Source organism: Falco punctatus, assembly GCF_963210335.1.
Source record: "Falco punctatus genome assembly, chromosome: 10".
NCBI classification, from domain to species: domain Eukaryota; kingdom Metazoa; phylum Chordata; class Aves; order Falconiformes; family Falconidae; genus Falco; species Falco punctatus.
The window spans coordinates 18,143,255-18,162,076 of record NC_137590.1 but is presented as its reverse complement, the minus strand read 5'-3'; the positions used below and the strand labels follow the sequence as shown (position 1 = coordinate 18,162,076).

The window sequence follows — 18,822 nt, the reverse complement described above, 5'->3', positions numbered from 1 at the left end:
ATTCCAGGGCGTAGAAAATGGAAAAAAAGACTGGACTGCTTTTGTGTGTGCCATTGTATTGCATCTGTGCATAAAACTTTGGTTAAAGCATTGTAAGATTCTCTCCAAATGGTACTTTTTACTCCAAGTTGGTGCAAATGGTGGTAGCGTTTCAAAGGACATCCCAGGGACAGCTGGCAGGACAAGGCTCACCAGGGGCTGTGTTGATGCTGACCCTGTTTGGGGACTTCTTGCACATATTTGAGTATTTGAGCACTTTTACATCTGAAAGTGCAGCTCACAGCAAATATCAGATGGGGAATAACCCCCAGAGAAATTGTTGCATTTGAACCTCTCGTGCACACAAGTCCTGCATGCCTTGTAACAGTCAGAGGGACTGTGGTGTGCTGGGTGTTCAGGGTCTCAAAGGATGTCGTTAGCAGGATTGGGAACCAAAACTGAAATTCCATCACACATAATAGGCAGGAGCCTCCTGCCTCGGTTATATCTGACCTCCTCTTGGTTTTAGGGAATTTTCCAGGTCTGTTTTGCACTTTATATACACATGAGGTGGCTTCCTTTTCTGGAAAAAAAACAAAAAACAAAAAACAAAAAAAAAAAACCCAACCAACCAAACCAAAACAAAACCCCTTGGTTTTTAAAACTTACTGAAAACCTTTTGCTTTGCAGACCCAAACCACAGAATTACAAATCGCTTCTTCTGTTTGCTTTTAGTGCAGCTTGACACAATATCGAGCCAGGGTCAATGAATTTGCTTTATACCTCTCTGAAGTGCTAACAGGAGCCACGGAAACCTTGCTGTGCTACAAAAGGGACTAAAAGAAAAGCACCGGTGGGGTTTATCAGCAAGCTGCAGAGCTCTTTGCTGAGGACCAGCGACCAGTGTGGGGAACTGCACCTTACAGCAGCTCAGGAGCTGGGCAGCATCGCAGCTGCGCTGGACCACTTTGGTAAGTGGTGTTTGCTGATGGGAGCTTGGGCAATGAAAGAAACGGGAAACAACAGGACACTTCAGGGATTAAATGCGTCCTTCTGCTCTCCTAAAAGCTCTGGGGGTGTTCTTCCTCCCCCCGTCCACCATATGGTGACTTGGAAATAAGCTCAGAGCAACCAGCAAAATCATGTTTATTGCTGTAGCTCGGTTGGGGACCATCAGGTGGGATGGAAAATAGGGATGCTAAAACCAGCAACAACGCACAGGTGCCTGATGAAAACCCTGCTGAAGCTGTGACTGTTTGAGACTTTTAAGATGCCTAAATAATAGTAAGGAGTAAAGGATAAATAGCTCGGCTCTGCTTTTCTGACAGCAAGGGAGCACGATTGAGGCAATTCAGGCTCATTTGAAAAACAGCAGCTAAGCCTGGGAAAGGGCCTGGCAGGGGGAAAACAGCAAAAGCTTGAAATTTAAAACTTGAAAACATAATAAATGCACTTAAATATCTGGATCCCCACGCTCCTCGCTCGTCCCACCGCCTCCATCCTGCTTCCCATTGCTCATTAGCAAGTCCAAGTGGGTCTTAAGCTGATTAGAGCCCTGCTAGCAGCGAGCCTGACCTTTGGGGAGGATGAAGTTGTTCTGGATGATTGCAGGGGCTGGGAGGCTTTTAACGAAGCTCACGCTGTACCAAGTGGCTACCGTTGGTGGCGAGGAGGTGGGGATGTTTGGGGCGGCAGCAAAAACATCTGTTTTATTGAAAAGCCCTCTTCTCGCCAGGCGGGGGGACATATTTTTGTTGCTCTTCCCCACTGCGTGTTCACAAAGAGCAGCAGCGCTGCCGGGCAGCTGCTGTTCCCGCTCAATGGAGCCAGGCGGGAGCTGGGACTGGGTTTGGCAGCAAATTCCCGGCTCTGACTGGGTGATGTTGTGATGGCACAAAGTCTCTGCAAAGCACCACGTGTACCCTGGTGCTCAGCACCACACCGGATACTTTGCCAAAGCAGCTCTGCGGGAATGCACCCTGATCTTGGAAACATGAGACAATTCCTTAAAATAATTTAAAAAAACCCTTTCCTGCAATAGCAAGAATGGGCCCTGCATCTTATTTTAATGGATCTTTTAATAGTTGCAAGCATCTTTCAGAGTGGTTTTGGGCACCTGCTGTTCCCTCTGGTAGCTGCTGTCGCAGAGATGTAGCATGGTCCCTGTGGCCCCATCATGTGTTTTGATGTCTCTCCCATCCCCGTGCTAGGCTGGGATGCTCCTGTGACTGGGCGTGATGTTCCCTGTTGGAGTCATACAGCAAGAAGCTCTTCTTGGTCTGGAAATTCAGCACCAAGTGGCTTTCTGATGTGCTTTGTGCCAATGTAACTCCTGCAGCTGAGCTGTTGCAGCAGCTCTTAGAGAGCAGAGCAACCTCCCAAACTCTGAAGCTGCAGTCAAAGTTAGTTTCTATTCTGTTTCTTTTTTCTTTATATTTTTTCTGGGGTTTTTTCTTTATCTTTCTTTTTCCTTTCTTTTTCTAGTTTTTTTCCCACTGTTTTTTTTTGTTCTTTTTCATTTTTTCTTTTCCCTTTCTATTTTTCCTGGGGTTTCTTTCTTTTTCTTTCTTCTTTTTTTCTTTCTCTTTTCCTTTCTTTCTTCCTTTCCTAACCAGCAAAAATCATATTGCTCACTGCTGGAGGCCAGACTTCCCCTCCTGTTCCACAGTACAAAGTTCTTCACCCTGAAGCCATTTTGCAACCCGCTTTATGTGAATCAGGAAGCTGCCCAGCTCAGGGCTTGCTTTTTGCCCTATTTAAGCTCACCCTCACCATTTCTCAGCACCATTACACCCTCGGTGGGTCCCTGCTTCTCTGCGGTATCGGAGCTGTCTGGCGCCCATCCCATCTCCTTTCCCCTCTGCCCAGGCTGATGGACACCCCACCGCCACCCCCCTCGTGATGCTGGGGGTAATTAGTGCTTCCTCGAGCCTGCTGTTTCTACCTCAGGTACTTTCAGGGCGATGGTGAAGGCGTGAAGCACCAAGCAACTTGTGTGCGACGGGTCCCGCTACCAAAACCACCCCACGTCCAGCCCTGGCTGCTGCACTTTTATGTGGTCATTGCATGTCTTACCAGGGTCACTGCCTATTTCACTCGGTCATTGAAAGCTCCACCGTGTGTTTTGCTGGATCATCACACACTTTACCAGATCACCACTTGCTTCACCAGGGTCACGGCATGTTTTTCTGGGGCTGCTGTATGTTTTACCAAGGCTGCTACCTGTTTTATCAGGGCTACTGCATGTTTTGCCAGGGTTGCCACATGCTTTCCCGGGTTGCTTTGTGTTTTACCAGGTTGTTGCATACTTTCCTGTGGCTGCTGTGTTTTATCAGGGTTATTGCACTTCTTACCAGAGCCGCTGCATGTTTTCCCAGGGCTCTTGCATGTTTTACCGGGATTGCTTTGTATTTTACTAGGTTGCTGCATGTTTTACTGGGATCACTACATATTTTGATGGGGTTTTTACATGTTTTATATGTGGAGTTATTGTATATTTTGCAAGAGCCACAGCACGTTTCACCAAGCTGCTGTGTATTTACTGGGATCAGTGTATATTTTGCTGGGGCTTCTGCATATTTTACCCAGAGTTATTGCATGTCTTGCCAGAGCTGCTGTGTGTTTACTGCATGTTACTGGCCTTGCTTCACGTTTTACCAGCCCACTGCATACATTGCCAGGTTCACTACATGTTTCAGCAGGACCACTGCAGATTTTTACAGGGTCTCCACACATTTTACCAGATCGCTGCATTATTATTTTTTTTTCCCTTCCCAGTGCAAGTTTTGCCAAATTGCTGCACGTTTTCCCAGCTCAGTGCATTTTTCCTGGACCGCTTCCTCTAGACACCATCCCTCCAACCCCTCTGATCTCCCAGGGCTCGGATCTGCTTGGCTGCAACTGTGTTTAAAGCAAACATGATCCCCTCCCGTTGGCTCCAAATTGCCAAACGTGAGGCTGTGTTATAGTATTATTTTTTCCGAGCAAGAGCGGAGCACAGCGGTCTCAGCGGGGGGGCTCTGCCAGCTGCTCCCTCCAATACATGTGCAGCCCTGGAGGGCTCAGCAAAATTTCCCAGCCCACAGGGACTGCTGGCAGGAAGTAATCTGGCAGACAACATGTTTAGAGGAGACTAATGTCTCAGAGCCACTGAACCATTTAATTGCCAATAAATACAGCCCACACGTAAATAATTATGGAGACCCAGAAACTGTGTCGTCTTCGGTGAAAGGAAGGAGCTGGCAGCCTGATGAAAACTCCCTGTGGCAAGTGTATAAATTAAGATTTCGTGTTAATACAGTAGGAACGAGTATCAATAAACCTGTCTGGGTATCTTCCAGCATTGTTTTGGGCTCAGGAGTGTGATGGTCCCTGCCGAGGTAAGAAGGACCAGGCTGTGCCCTTTGGCTGACTTTGAGGGTAAATCTTAAAAATGTATACATTCGCCAGATCGAGATTTGTCCAGGCTCTTGTTGCAACCCAGTGTGATTATTGCAATACCCTTTTTTGCCATGTTTTGGGGGATAAAGAGCTGCAAGGATCCTAGCCCAAAACTCTGGACCTTTATCAGCATCACATATGCACTGGCAGCAAACACAGACTTTCCCTTCAGAGCCCTGATAAAACCTGCAGTGACCCTTCATCCCCCTACCAAAATACTGATGTCTCCATCACCTGGTTCTCTCATGCTGCTATCATGTTTCTCTTTCAAATCCTTTTTCAGGACGTTTAAGAAAATGTTTCCAGCACTGGGCTTGCTGGTGAACTGAGCCCCCAATGCCTGTCACATCCATGCTGCTCTTGCATCAGTCTTACTCATCTTCTAGTTTAAATTTGGCCTGCTTGGGGCTAGATGTGAGCAAAGAAGCTGAATTTTGGCAAGTTTGGGGGCTAGATGCTTTTTTTTCCCCTTGTCTGTCTGTCAGGATGGGACAGTTGCCTCTGTCTGTGCCAGGATTGCTGCACGTGTTACCAGTCGTGCACTGGATGGGTATCTCCATCCGCTACCCTCAGTCTGGAGGGTGACTTCATCCCTTTGGACCCCGAAAGTGCACCAGAACTGTGGGCTGTGTCCAGACACCTTGCCTGGTTTGTGGCATCTTCTCATGTGCTTGAGTCCATGTACTTCAGATTTCCATCATTTTTATTAAGTGCATCCCTCTAGCCCAGTGATTTCCTAATATCAGACACACCAGAGGTTAGGAGGGATGTTTGCAGCTGGATTTTTTTTTTTTCAGTCAGCAGTGGGAATTGGCAGAGCTGCTGAATTCTCATCCAGATTTTAGTCTCAGATCTGAGGTCTGCATAGCAGCGGGGCTCTGCACTCAGAGTTTTGACCTGATCTTGTCTCTCTCCAGTCTATTACAATGAACCAAATACTCCGATGCAGGGGTATGGAGTTTTTCCAACCTGTGCACTGTGGTAAGGTGGGATGTTGCATCCATCGCTGAATAAAAACATCACAAATGTTGGCGAACTCAGGGGTTTCTCAGGGCTCCTGGTCCCTGGAGTTGTTTGCAGGGTCAGGCTCAGTACCAGCGAGTGATGTTTGGGGGATGGGAATGGTGCCAAGTTTGCAGCAGCAGAGGCAGCAAAGCTCTCACTCGTGTGAAAACATCCCACGGGTGGGACCAGAGCTTTGTATGCACAAAGTGTTTGTATTTTCTGGAACGTCAGGTTTTCTTTAAAGGTTTTCCTTTAAAGCAGCTTTATGTTTTGTGAATTTAATTTCAGTTGAATATGTGATGATGCAGAGCTTTTTCTCTTTTAACCACTTCATCCTTATCTCTTAAGTTAGGCTTTGACCTCGTTTATCACACTGCTCCAGTTTTCTTTTATTCTGGCACTGGAGCTCAAAGAAAAACACTGTCACATTGCTGGCTGCAAAGCAGCTAGTGAGGAGCCACCATCCACCACCTCAAAATTCACCCTTGGACCTGCTTGTGTTCAGTAGGTAAGTCTCGTATTGCATGGTCTGCTAAAAAAGCACCCAAAAAATGCATCGTCGTCTTTGTGCAAGAATTGGGTCTTGAAAAGCAGCTTGCAGCAAGTTGGTGGGATAACTGGGAAGGCTGGGGCTGACGCTGGGATGCAGCGTGGCTGTCTGCATCTGCCTGAGCAGAGGGATGCAAATCAGAGACCCGGAGCAGGGAAACAGTGGATTTTAGAGAGCTGAGCTTCATCCTGGGTCTGCCCCTTGTGCGTCTCCACCGCGAGGACATCTCTTCTTTGTAGATGCCTGCTGCACTTTGGTCGTTCTCACTTCTGGGTCTGGAGTTTTGCAGGGGAACGGCAACTATCCTTCCCAGAACAGGAATGAGTTTTGCCAAATTTTAGGTTGTTGCAAGAGCCAGGTACAGCTGAACAGGCTCTCCACGGTCGTTTTATGGCATCTCCAGAGCACAACATCTGAGCAGGTGTAGACACCCAGAGTTGAGCCTGTTTCCAACAGGTGTATGAGGGCTCAGAGCCAAGCACCTACGTCAGGGACTGAGTTTTGGAGAGGAATATCTCAGGCTGCGTAAGTACAAGGTCTGTAGTGTAATTATCAGAATGTAACCACAGCAGGGCTCAGGGCAGTGCTGGAAGACCTCTCCACCGCTGTGTCGTGCCTCCTGAAGTTGCCCTGGTGCCTTTCTTGGACAAGGAGGGGTGTCACCAGAGAAAAGCCCCCCCATCGCTGTCTCCTAAGGAGCCGCCTCGGTCCAGCAATTCGGCTTTTCCCCTGGGCTGATGGGTTCCTATAGCAACAGTGAGCCGCTCGCTGCAGCTTTTACCTTTATAACAATAAAAGAGCGCTCACATTCATTTTCTGAAATCAGTGCCAGTCACTCTGCGTGCTGCAGTGCCGCTTGTGTCGTTGACATGATAATACTAATCAGCAGCCAGTACACTGGCTGAAACAATTCAGAGGCTGAAGCAATTACCCCCTGCCTGGGACACCGCAGCTGTAGGAGCCCATGGAGGGGTATCTGCCCAACCGCTGTAGGATCACCCTGAGTTCATTACTGCCAAAGAGAGCAAAGTGCTGCAGGACAACCCCATCCCTGCCACAGTAAATGCCTGCATCTTCCTTACCGGCCCCCAAAAGGCAGGTATTAAAATGTAGCAAAAGCAATGTTTTGGTTGTGGGACTTTTTTGCTCCATCCTTGGCTTGTAGGAGAGCCCCAGGTGGTGGTACTGAGCTTTGGGTGATGTGGCTGTAGGTTTTTTGGGGCTGGCACAAGGAACCCCATCTCTCATTGCCAGCTTGGAGAACAATGTAGAATTAAGTATGGTAAATACCAGGTTTTTTTCTGAGAGAGGTCATGCTGACCGTGAAGCATAATTAAGGAGCTTCCTGGCATCTGCTACAGGAGCTGAATGAGGGATAAACTAGCTGAATGAAAAGTAAACTGGGGTTTAAGAAATCTTCATTAATTTGCTGCAGCAAGAGCTTGCTATGCTTAAGGAAATTAAAATGTGAGCTCTCAAAATCAGCTTGCAGCAAGCTAAGGAGGAGGAGATACCGGGGGAATATGTAATGAGATGGAAATGGGTACATTCATAAATCATCTGTGGCGCTTTCAATAATTCACCACTGCTAAAGGACCTGGCAGTTCACAGAGAGGTAACATCCACGTGGAGATGTTCTGTTTGCCTGATCCAACAAAGATCCAGGGCATCTCCACACTGCCCTTTCTGTGTTGCACAGGGAAAGTGGGATTCAGCTAGTCTGAGCTGAGCGATAACACAAGTGCTAATGTCTGAGGCTGGGCACGGACCACGTACCCGCTGGAAATTGCCACCTGCCGAGTTGCCAGTGGTGATTTTGGTTTCAGCCCTTCAGAGGGTTTATCATCACAGACTCTTAGCTTTGAGTTAAACAAAATTATTTGTTTGAGTTAGGCAAAATAATTATCCCAGTTCATTGGGAATCAGTCTTTTAAGCACTGGCAGAGACACCAGGGGTGGTGGGAAGCATGGGCTGGGGAAGTCCACTTTGCAAGGCAGTAGAAGTTTTTCAAGGAATAGGCTATTCTAGGTATTATTTCCTAGGTTATAAAACCAAGGTGGGTATTTGGATGCTGTGATGCTGGGTGGGTGTTTTTCCTGCAAATGATAGATTGAGTGTCAAAGATGATTATCCAAAAGCCCCATGCGAGCCCTGCCAAGGGCTGAGCCTCCGGGGCTGTGATGGTGCCCAAGGCGGTTCCCAAGCCCTAAATTCACCAAGTGAAATAACAAGGAAAAATAAGGTGGTGCATAAAATGGCTTGATGTTACATGGCTGCTCTGTGTTACCTTTTTTTGCATGTCATGGTTTTTGTTCTCCTTAAGGTGTAAGAGGTGTTGAGTGCATTTTACACAAGCTGCTTTCTTAACGTTGGTACAGCAAGTCTGTCTCTGTAGCATCAGTTCTCTCCTCCTGCCATCTGACTCGCTGCTGTCAGAAAAAGCAATAGCTCATCTTTGTCAGCTTTTTAACCCCATTTCTTTAAAAAAAAAAAAAAAAAAAAAAAAGAATATCAATGGTGTGTTGGCCACTGCTGGCTCTGCCGTGTCCTTTGCGAGAGGTGGGGGAAGAGGGTGGGAGCTGAAAGGATGTGGAGGTGAGCAGAGGGTCTTGTGGAAGTAGCAAGAAAAGCAATTGCAGTTTTAATGAGGCTGGGGAAAAGTCTTTGCTTTGAGCTGACTCTTCTTCTGGAGAGAGATTTTCTTTTCATTGCTCCTGAAGCTACAGTTTGTTCGAACGCAGCTTTTAATGATTCATGAAGCAGCAGCGAGGAGGAGTTCTGTGTGGGATGGTGGGAGGCTGACCTCGGGCACTGGATAAACAACATTAATGGTTGGTAGAAAACAAGCCGTTTGACTGAAAGGGCTGAGCTCTCTCCGGAGAACAGGCTGCCCTTCCCCAGAGCGTGGCTGGCTGGGAGAGACCCTGTGCCTTCAGGAGAGGGATGCCCAAGGACCTGGGAGGACTCCAAGAGCACTTTGCACTGTGTGAGTGCCACGAAACACAACTTTGCTCTAACTCCCCTTTTTGTGGGATTGTCAAGACCGTAGTTATGAGCTGTCATTGACCGGTTTGGTGATGTTGCACCAGCAGGTCAGTGTTGTGGGGTGCAGTTAAGGCTGTTGTCATGCATTTAGTGCGGCAACTTCAGTGAGTTAAGCTGAATGTTTAGGATTTGTGTACTTGGGAAAGCCAAACAGCTTGTGGTGGATTCGATGTGCTGTATGTACGTATACTGCTTATATAAACTATCATTAATTTTGTTTCTTTTTCCAGGAAAAGGTCCTGGTTTCAGCTGGGATAGAGTTAATTTTCTTTTTAGTAGCTGGTGTAGTGCTGGGGTTTGGATCTGGTGTAAGAGCAATGCTGACGGCACACTGATGGGTTCGGTTGTTGCTGAGTAATGTATATACTAAGTCAAGGACTTTTCGGTTTCTGGGGTCCTGCTGGCAAGAGGGCTGAGAGGGCACGGGGAGCTGGGGGGGACACAGCCAGGGCAGCTGGCCCGAACCAGCCAGAGAGGTATTCCATACCGTGGGGCGTCATGCTGGGTATAGAAACTGGGGGAAGAAGGAAGGTGGGGGACATTCAGCATGGTGATGTTTGTCTCCCCCCATCCCCATCCCACCTGCTGGAGCCCGGCTGCCCTGGGGATGGCTGAGCACCTGCCTGCCCGTGGGAAGCCGTGAAGGAATTCCTTGCTTTGCTGTGCTTGTGTGCGGCTTCTGCTTTGCCTGTTGAACTGTCCTTACCTAATCCACGAGTTTTCTCACTTTTACTCTTCTGATTCCCTCCCCCATTCCGAGGTGAGGGGAGTGAGCGAGCGGCTGCCCGGGGCTGAGTTGCCAGCGGGGGTTAAACCCTGACACCTGGGAAATGCTTCTTGCAGTAGGACTTCACCAAGGTAAGCATTGCCGGAGCTCATAGGACCTCTTTTTTTAAGAGGAGGTATTTCAGTACCACTAGACATATTTCATGCCTCATAAAGTCTTTGTAGCAATTAAACCTCCTAATCTAGTCTGAATAATACTAGAGGAACAGCTTCAAAAGGGGTCTCTTACTTGATAAAGAGGCATGAAAAGATGGGCTTCAAAGAAAGAGGGGGTAAGAGAGGCTTAGACTAGGACCCCCCACCCACCCACCCCAAAAAAAAAGAACAGCAAGAGTGAAGATGGATCAGGGCTTGGGATCTGCCATGCTACGAGCTGGAAGTGTTCTCGCTTACACAGTGATGAACACCCTTATGATGCTAAAACCCCTTACAATGGCACTGTGACCGGGGCACCCCCAGCACCCACCCATCCGGGGATGCCCAGGCAGTTCTACAAACCATGGAAACCTCCTGGCACCAGTCCCGGCCAGCAGCTCTGCTGAGGCTGCTGCAAACCCCACAGTGAGAGTGACTCCGCTGCTTTAGTTAATAAATAATGAAATAAGGAGCCCATAATAACTGTTTGTTTTGCTCGGTCCTCAGAGTACAATACAAAAATCTTAGCAATAAATGAAAATAGCGGTGCTTAATGAGTGGAGTACTGCATTCCTGCTTCTTGGCCACCCAACCGCTCGCTGTTACTGCAGCCTGTGCTTTCAGGGTTGTTACCTTTCACCAAAAATAGACTTGCCAATGGCGGCTTCCATTAGGTCCCCTGGACAGAAGAAGGCAAGAGGAGTTGTTGTTAAAGTGAAAACATTTTTCTGCTGCACTGCCCCATTATCTGTTCAACTTCCGTATGGTATGGGGAAAAAAAAATCCCTCGGCTACAACAATCATGGATAAGAAATGGGATATTTCTTGCCTGTGTTGGATTGGCTTCAGATTTATGAATTGAGGCAAACCAGAAAGAAAAAACCTAATTTTTTATCCCTTCTTCTGGTGGATGCTTTAGCCAAACTCTTCTTCCTTCAGTGGCTTCATGCTGCAGAGCCCTGTGCACCACCTCTCCCAGCTCCAGCCAAGCAGCTGTGCCTCCGCAGGAAGATAAACGAGGTAATAACTGCTTCTTCGAAGTACAAATATTTAAAGTTTGTCTTTCTGATTCCTCAGTAAGGCAATTGCTCTCTAACCACTTCCTGCAGCAACCTCCCAGCCAAAGCTCGCGCTTGCGGTGCCTTCCCGATGCCACCTCCTCTCCCACCAGGCTTCACCCAGCACTGTAAGTCACCACACATCCCCATGCCCCAGCCCCTCCGTCCATCACCAAGAGTACCTGGAGCACTGAGGAACATGCACAGCTCTTGTTGCCCAGAAATAGGCATCTCATAAAGCTGTTGGATTATTTTAAGCTGTTATCCTTGCACCCCAAGGCCATGTGGGGTGGCCTTTCTGCTACAGGGAGATGCACCCTTGCCTTTTGACTGTCCTGGAGCCAGCCTTTTGCAGACCTCCTTCTGTTTTTTGGAGCTGAGCGGTGATTTAGTCGGATTTCCCCGCGCTTAGCTGTATATGTATTTAACCGATTCTGGAGGTGGTTTGACTTTCTCTTTCTGTAGTCTTGGAAGCCTGAGATCCCTTCAGCCAAGCCTCAGCAGGTCTCTTTTCTCTGCAGCTGAGCCATTAGCATGTTATTTACCTGGTGAGGGATGAAACACTCCATGGAGTTTCAGTGTGAAGCTTTTTTGTCTGTTGAACAGTACAAACCACGTGGAAACACAGAAGGTGATAACTATATTTTTTCCTACAGTTTTCAGCATGAGGTGAAGATAATCCTGTTCCTTGCCAGTTCGTGACGGAGATGGGATGCGTTGATTATGAACCACCCCAGGTGATGCTGGATTTGATGTACCTGATTTCTGAGCATCTCTTGGAGGTCCCTCTGGGTTGGAAAAGCAAGAATAGCAGGGCGTTAAGATTTGTATGTGATGGCAGCTGCTCATCCCTGAATTATTCCACATGCTTATATGGAAGATGTTTCCTACCCTGGGTTTTCCTGAGTCCCCTTCCCTCCCCAGCCTTTAGCTCTGTCTGAAATGCCAATTGCTTCCAAAGCTTTCCTGGATTATGGTGTACCAGCCGGGGGTGCTATTATGGTTTAGTTTATTGGGATTTCAGAAGCAGTGCTGGCCCTTTCACAGCTCACCCTGTCAATGTAAGATATTGGCTCGCTGCCAAAAGGATGACACTGATAATATTGATGGGGGAAAATGAGGTTTGAGATAGGGAACAGAGATGTGTTAACATTGATTTGCTAAGTGCATTGCTTCGTTCGCAACTTGTTTCTTGTCATCCTGTGGTGACCAGGGGAGTAAGGAGTTGGATTGTGCTGTGACAGCTCTGATATCTAACAGACATTGCAAGAATGCCTCTGCCAGCCGTTCCCAAAGGAAAAGCTGTGACTCTAAGGAGCACCAGGGCAGCTGCAGATGATGGGGGCAATGTGCCTGTTGAGCACGTTCATCCCTCTGCATCCCTATTCTGCAGCTGCATACTGCATAATCTCCTCAAAGGCTTTATAATTCAATTAAGCGAGAGTTTGTGCCTGGAAGGGACAAACCAGAGGACCAGGCCAGGTGGGTGGGGGACACCAACCCATCTGTGTGTGTTCTGGGGCTGGCAGTGAGCTCAGCAGCTTTCTCCAGGCAGGAGGTGTGTGATGCTGAGCACCTGGAAGGCAGCTGGAGCTGGCAGCGGTGGGTGAGGCAGCCTGCATGCAGCCTGACCCAGCCAGCATCCTCCACCAAAAAGAATGACTCATTTTTCCCTGGGCTAAATTACTACTTATTTCTGTAGAAGTGGGAGCACTCCGGTCTGCCAAGTCCCACAGGGTCTGACAGGGAGCAAATTGCTGGAAGAGGAGCTTGACAGCATGAGATGGTTCAAAGCCAATTTGGCTGATGATGCCAGCTAAGCAGAAATGAGGCCAACTGGCTTCTTTAGAGGTGATCTCCTGGAAAATCCAGCCCTTTTACTGCCTGAGCTTCTGGCTTAGGACCCTCATAACCCTTAGAAACTGGGGACTGTAGAGAGAAGCAAAGAGTTATTGTTTTTATAGGACTCTTCCCTTTTTACCTGTACTAGATGGGGAGAAATGACTCCCAGAAGCAAGTGCCAGCGGCCAAGGGGCGAATGTCCTGGATGGCATGGCTGGTGGAGCAGAGGCAGGACCTGAGGCTGTGACCTCCCGAGGTCAGAAGTAAGATGTGCAAGGCTACAGATTCATTTCTGGCAGAGCAAAATGACACATTCAAGCCTAAACAATGAGGGAACAGCCCTTACGGTCCAGTGAAACCCCAGCGAGAAGTCATCACCTCTGTGATGGACACTTTCCTGGACCTCTCCCACCTGTGGGCTCCTCAAGGCTCTCCGTGGCCTTGCTGCTATCCTGAAGGGGATACTATCCCAAAATCATTGTGTGGAGGACTGATGAGGTCCTGTCAGAGCAGTCTGTGCCTCCCCAAAAAGCAGAAGGTGGGGGCATCGCTGAACCTGCTGACTGTATTGGGGAACACCAAGTTGCTGGGACCAGACCGCTACTAACTAAGGTCAACTACACACATCCTCAACTATCCAGCATGCGTAGGTGATTCATCTTTAGAAAGAAGCCATTACTCCTTATTTCCGCAGAAGTTGCTCATCTCGGCTATTCCCAGGGACTCCAGGTGTGAGCAAACCTCAGGCAGCCTGCTGCACCGTGCTAATCTGAGTGATGGTTTGTGCCAGGACAGAACAGGGTCAGCTCGTGTCTGTGATGGGGCTGTTGTGGAAGCTCTTTGCTTCTATTGTGTGACCGTCTTGCAGCAATTCCTATCTCTGTAATAACATAATGGAGCAGGGATGGGTTTATTTTTATTTCTCTGCAATCAGTGTAACAGAAGCAAAAGCGGTGGGGCACCTTGTTAGCCCTCCCATCTCTTCCCCATCACTAACTGCTTTCTTTTCATTCAAGCTGAATATTGTCTCCAAGAGGTTTTGGCCATCGGATTTTTCCATTGACCTCTGCTGAGCCCCGGGTACTTTGGCACTACTGGGAAATGTACAGCATTCACTTCTGGGCTGGGCTGGGGCTTTGGGCTTCAGCCCAAGCTGAAGAGATGGGGCAGAAGGAGGAACTGTGTTTGTCTGCACATGGATGGCTCTTCACCAGCACCAGCCACCAAGGACCCTGCTAGGGCAACTTCATCACTCAAAAATGTGCACCCCCTGCTTCAGCTGACCAATCAATTTGCTTTTTTGGCATCCAGGGGAGCATCGCAGCTCTGCTCTGCACCTTTTGGCACAGCTGGCCACGTGTCCCACTACCATAATGGACAACGGACCAAGGCAAATAGCATTTCCACCAGCAAGATCATCACCAAAGGGCATGATGTTCAAAGAACTGTTCAAATCTGCTGCTTGGCGTATAGCTGTGGAAGCCTGGCTGCTGCCCTGGACCTCAGCCAGGTGAGTAAGCCTTTACCTCTCCCCTTGCAGCATGGAGGAGAGCGCAGGAGCTATTTATTCTGCAGTGCTTGTCGCTCGTGGTTAATAAGAAGGTCAAACTGGAGCTCATAGCTAGGAAGAGCCTTTACTGTAGGACAACAGCTAAGCAAACAGACATCAGAGGGGAAAGCTTAGGCAGGAGGGAGAGGGATCAGCATGTCCCTCTGCTAACACACTTGAGCAACCACTGGTTTTGAACCAAACTTCTTGGGAAGGACAGCATGGATATTTCAGTTCCAAAATGTCCAAATACCTGCCTAGCTGCCCTCTCTGCTCCCAGGTTTCTTAATTCCCACATTATTTATTACCTCTAGCTGCCCTTCTGCTGCTGCTCCTCTTAGCTATCCTGTTTTATTTCAAAATAGTTAAGTTTGTGAATGAAGAAGAGCCCCCTTGGAAGGGTGACTGGGCAGAAGAGCTGCCCTTCTGGCAGAAAAAAAAAAAAAATTACTGGAGGCCTGAGCTGTAGTAATTGTGGTTTTAGGCAAAAGAAGAGAAATTAAGCATATTTTACTCATTTACATGTCGCAAACCTACTTCTTTAGCTTGAACCAAGACTTGTGAAGAAAGACATGGGCACAGTTTGTATGGCCCATGAAAGCTCTGCGTACAGAGAAATGCAAAAGCTATTTTGCAAGGCCTGTCAAGGAAATCAGAAATGGCTGGCTGGAGTAAAAATATTGTTCTTAATCTAGGAAACAATAAAATAAAATAAATCAACATTTCCTAAGCGTTTTCCAGCCAAGTTCTTCCGTGCACAGGATTTGTCTAATCATCCCAGTTGAGCAGAGCAGGTTCTCTTTTATTGGCTGTTTTGTCAACTGCAATCACATTCATCACTGATGACATCAGGACAGAACAAACATAGCGGGGCCAGGGCAGGGGAGCTAAAACCAGTGGAAAATTACCAGGCTAATTTTGTTTGCTGCGTCTGATTGGGAGACAAAGGAGGAAATTTCCAAGAGGTGATTCAGTACACATGAAAAAAATCAGTGATCCTTCATGCACATTTATAGCTAACGCTACACCTCAATTTCTTCTGAAAGGCAGGACAAAGGATTTCATCATTTGCAGCTGTGGGAGAAATCTGAACGGTAATCAAATAATGGTAATAATACCTTGGCTGTATGTAAGCTCTTTCAAATGATAATCTCTTGAGTGCTTTCTAAAGAACGGCACTGTAATAAATAATATTATCTTCCTGTTAGAGCTGTAGACATCTAAACAGGCTTAGGCTAAATAGCCTGAGCCCTTGCTGTTCTTAAATCCCTCTGTAGGTTTGTCACTAATATTTTCCCTTTTGGGGGTCTCTGATACGAACCCTGCGGGCAGTATCCTGCCACTTCGGAAAGTTTTCCAACTTTCTTAACAGCCCAAGGCAGAGAGAGACAAGAAATGAGTGGGTTTGGGGAGGTGTGGAGGACGTGTGGCTGCTCTTCTCTGCCAGACACTGAGACATCCCTGCCCAAAGCTGGTGCTGGGGCCTGTGCTGGCGAAGAAGGGCTGTGATTTGGAAGGGTTGTCCTTGCAACGACTCAGCCTGAGAACCCTCAGCATCCTGCGTACCTGAGGGTGAGGAAGAAGCCACTAGAGGTGGGGGGAAGGATGGAAGGTGGGCATGGAGACCAAAACCAGACTAGCTCCAAACAGGCAGGCTAAAGTCACATACCTGCACTATTAAAATCACTAATTATAATCAACTTAAGGAGGAACAGGTGAGCAAAAAGAAGATGACAATCCACCTGGAGGTATTTAAAAGACGTGTAGATGTGGCACTAAGGGACACTGGCAGGTGCTGGGTTAATGGTTGGACCTGGTGATCTTACAGGTCTTTTCCAGCTTAAATGATTCTATGATTCTAGCAGTTTCCAAGTCAATGACAACACAAAACAGATGATCTTGGATGCTTCTGGGCCATGTTGTAGCAGATGGGAGAGCTATAGGCCACCAAATCCCATTAGGGAAGAGGATCATGAGGTCCTTAAATACCCATCTATAACAGAAATTAACTGTAGCTGAGACACATACAATTGAGAGCCAATTGTGCATTCGCAATGTGCAGACACCCTCAGCTTTGCTCTTCCATGCCGAAGCCAAGACATCCTGGCCCAAAGCTGATGCTGGGGGCTGTGCTGGAGAAAAACAAAATACTTCTTTTTTATTTTTACCAAATCAACTGATAAAGCATTTAAGCAGGATGTGAATTGCAGAGAGCGCTGCTTACAAAGGTCATACCCTGTGTTCAAGACTCTCACGCTAATTAAAAAAACCCTTTACGGTCCAACTTTTGGCTAATTTAGTACCTCTTCAGCTCCTGGCAACAGTCTGTCGGAAGGCTGCCTGTGGGTTGTTGCTGAGACCCAGAGCAGTACCAAGCTGGCAAGAGCCCTGGGTTATCAACCCAATTTCAACTGACAAGAAGGCTTCCGAGGAGGGAGCGTATTTAGGCAGAATATTCAGCAAAAGTCATAATAATGGAGGATGGTTCAACAAAATTATCCCTTTTATACCCACCAGTTCCTGGTAGCAAAAGCTAACAGTGTCTTCTTGAGGAAAGCACTGCAGAATCAGCCTTCAAACATGTTTTCCATCACCCATTTAGCTAATTTACTTTCATTAAGTAAACAAATTATGTTCTTTATATACCCAGTTTCTCTGAATCAGAGGCTGTGGCTTCTGGGTTTCTGGAGTGGTTCTGAATTTATTCTCAGAGAACGCTCGGGTTTTAACTCACCCTTCCATAGCAGTGTTTTCCCATTTCCTGCTCCTAATTTGGAGAGATGAGCAAAACATCTCAGCAGGGGGGCATGGGGGTGAGGATTTGTTCTTCTGGTGCTCAGTAATTGCAAATTCTAGTCTAGTCTGGCAATGTGGAAGAGGAAACCTCGTACTCTTTGTAGATCAGTTCTCTGGGTTTGAGATGTATATATGTATTTTCTAAATGGTCCTGCAGACGTGTAAATTGTTTCAGGTTACTGAATCGGGTGGTGGGTCGCCTCTTTCAAAGCCACCCACCTCCTGGCATTAGCACCTCTGAGCCAGGGTTGGGGGGGAAGAGGCCAAGAAGAGCTATTTAGGGCAATTTAAGGGGGTTTAATTAAGAGTGAAGTAATAGAGCTTGCAATTGGAGGAAATGAAGAGAGAAGGAATCGACAATGGATAACAGCCTCTGATTTCCTCCAGTGCCACTGTTTCAAGCAGGACTAATTGCCCAAGGCAAGTGGTGAAAACGCCATCCTTTTAGTGCAATTAACACTAAGTGGGAGAAAATCAGAGGTAGTGTGGGCAAACCCCATGCGAGGGAAGGGGCAGGATCCTGCCCACATTCCTTCTGTTTTCTAGGCTCAGAGCTACGCACCTGTATCTGCTGTCTGCTCATACTATAAAATTTTTACAAAATGCAGAATCTATGAACTCTGCCCATTCAGTAAATGTCTCTCATACAACCTTGACTTTAGAAGAGGCTCAATTTGACTTTGAAATTACAGAGATTTTTATCATTTGGTGAAATTAATAAGACAAAGAACCTGCCAAAGAGGGAGTTTTAAAGTTGGGGTTTTTTTTCCGTATCATCTTGAACAAACGGTGGAATGTTATTTTCTTGTAAGAAACTTGCAGGGAATTGGCCTTCATTTCTCAGCAGCCTTTGGGAAGAAACAGGTTTGCATCTCTGGCCATGTCCTCATCCCTGAAGATGAAGAGTGAGTAGAATGGCAAACTTCATATCATTTCCAAAAACCACAGGATAAGTTGAGCCATTGTTACTGTCGGGACTTACCGGTGTGGCCATGGCTATCACACAAGCCCATTTCTGGGTGAAAAAACACGGTTGAGTAAGTCTTGTGTTCTGATTCCTTTCCTTTCTGCAGTGGTTGAATCCATCACACTCACGGGGGACACGACCGTGTGAGGATGGGCTATCACCCCTCTGGGGACACCGTGGATGCGGGGATAAGCTTTGCATTGCAACTGCCACCTGTGATCCCGCGGGCCACGATGCCTTCGTTAACCCCCTGGATCTCAAAGGAGACCATGAGCAGACCAGGTTTGGTCCATAGACCTGCACACGGCTAAAGTAGCATCGTTCCCAGCTCCTTGCTCCCACAAACCCCACTCCATACAAAATCCCCCTTCCTCCAGGGATTTTGCAGGGCTTTCCCCACCACACTCGGAACTGCATCTTCTGTTGTTGCTGCTCTTGTCCCTTCTTGTGTTTCTTTTGTTTTGTGTTCATGGAAAAAATAAATGGAACCACGGGGGCCAGCAGCAGCCCCAGCCTGTCCCAGCTGCATCTCTGCTTCTTTCCAGCTGGGTAATGGTTGAAGAGTAATAATAGTTAAATAAGGGCTGACGCTGGAGTGAATTCCTTATTTGAGACTTTACATCGCAAATGTTCAGTGTCTTTGGTTTGTCTTCTCTGCATCTTTAGCCA

General features: G+C 47.5%; 1 protein-coding gene across 1 annotated transcript in view; it reads right to left on the bottom strand.

Moving 5' to 3' along the window:
* LOC308070680 (prolactin-releasing peptide receptor-like) overlaps positions 1-18,822 on the bottom strand; it is a 45,397-nt gene that overhangs the window by 13,202 nt on the left and 13,373 nt on the right. The window contains exon 1 of the mRNA XM_080405055.1: positions 1-18,822. This exon is cut by the window's left edge and continues 13,202 nt beyond it; it is cut by the window's right edge and continues 13,373 nt beyond it. The gene's annotated coding sequence lies outside the window, so the exon portion shown is untranslated.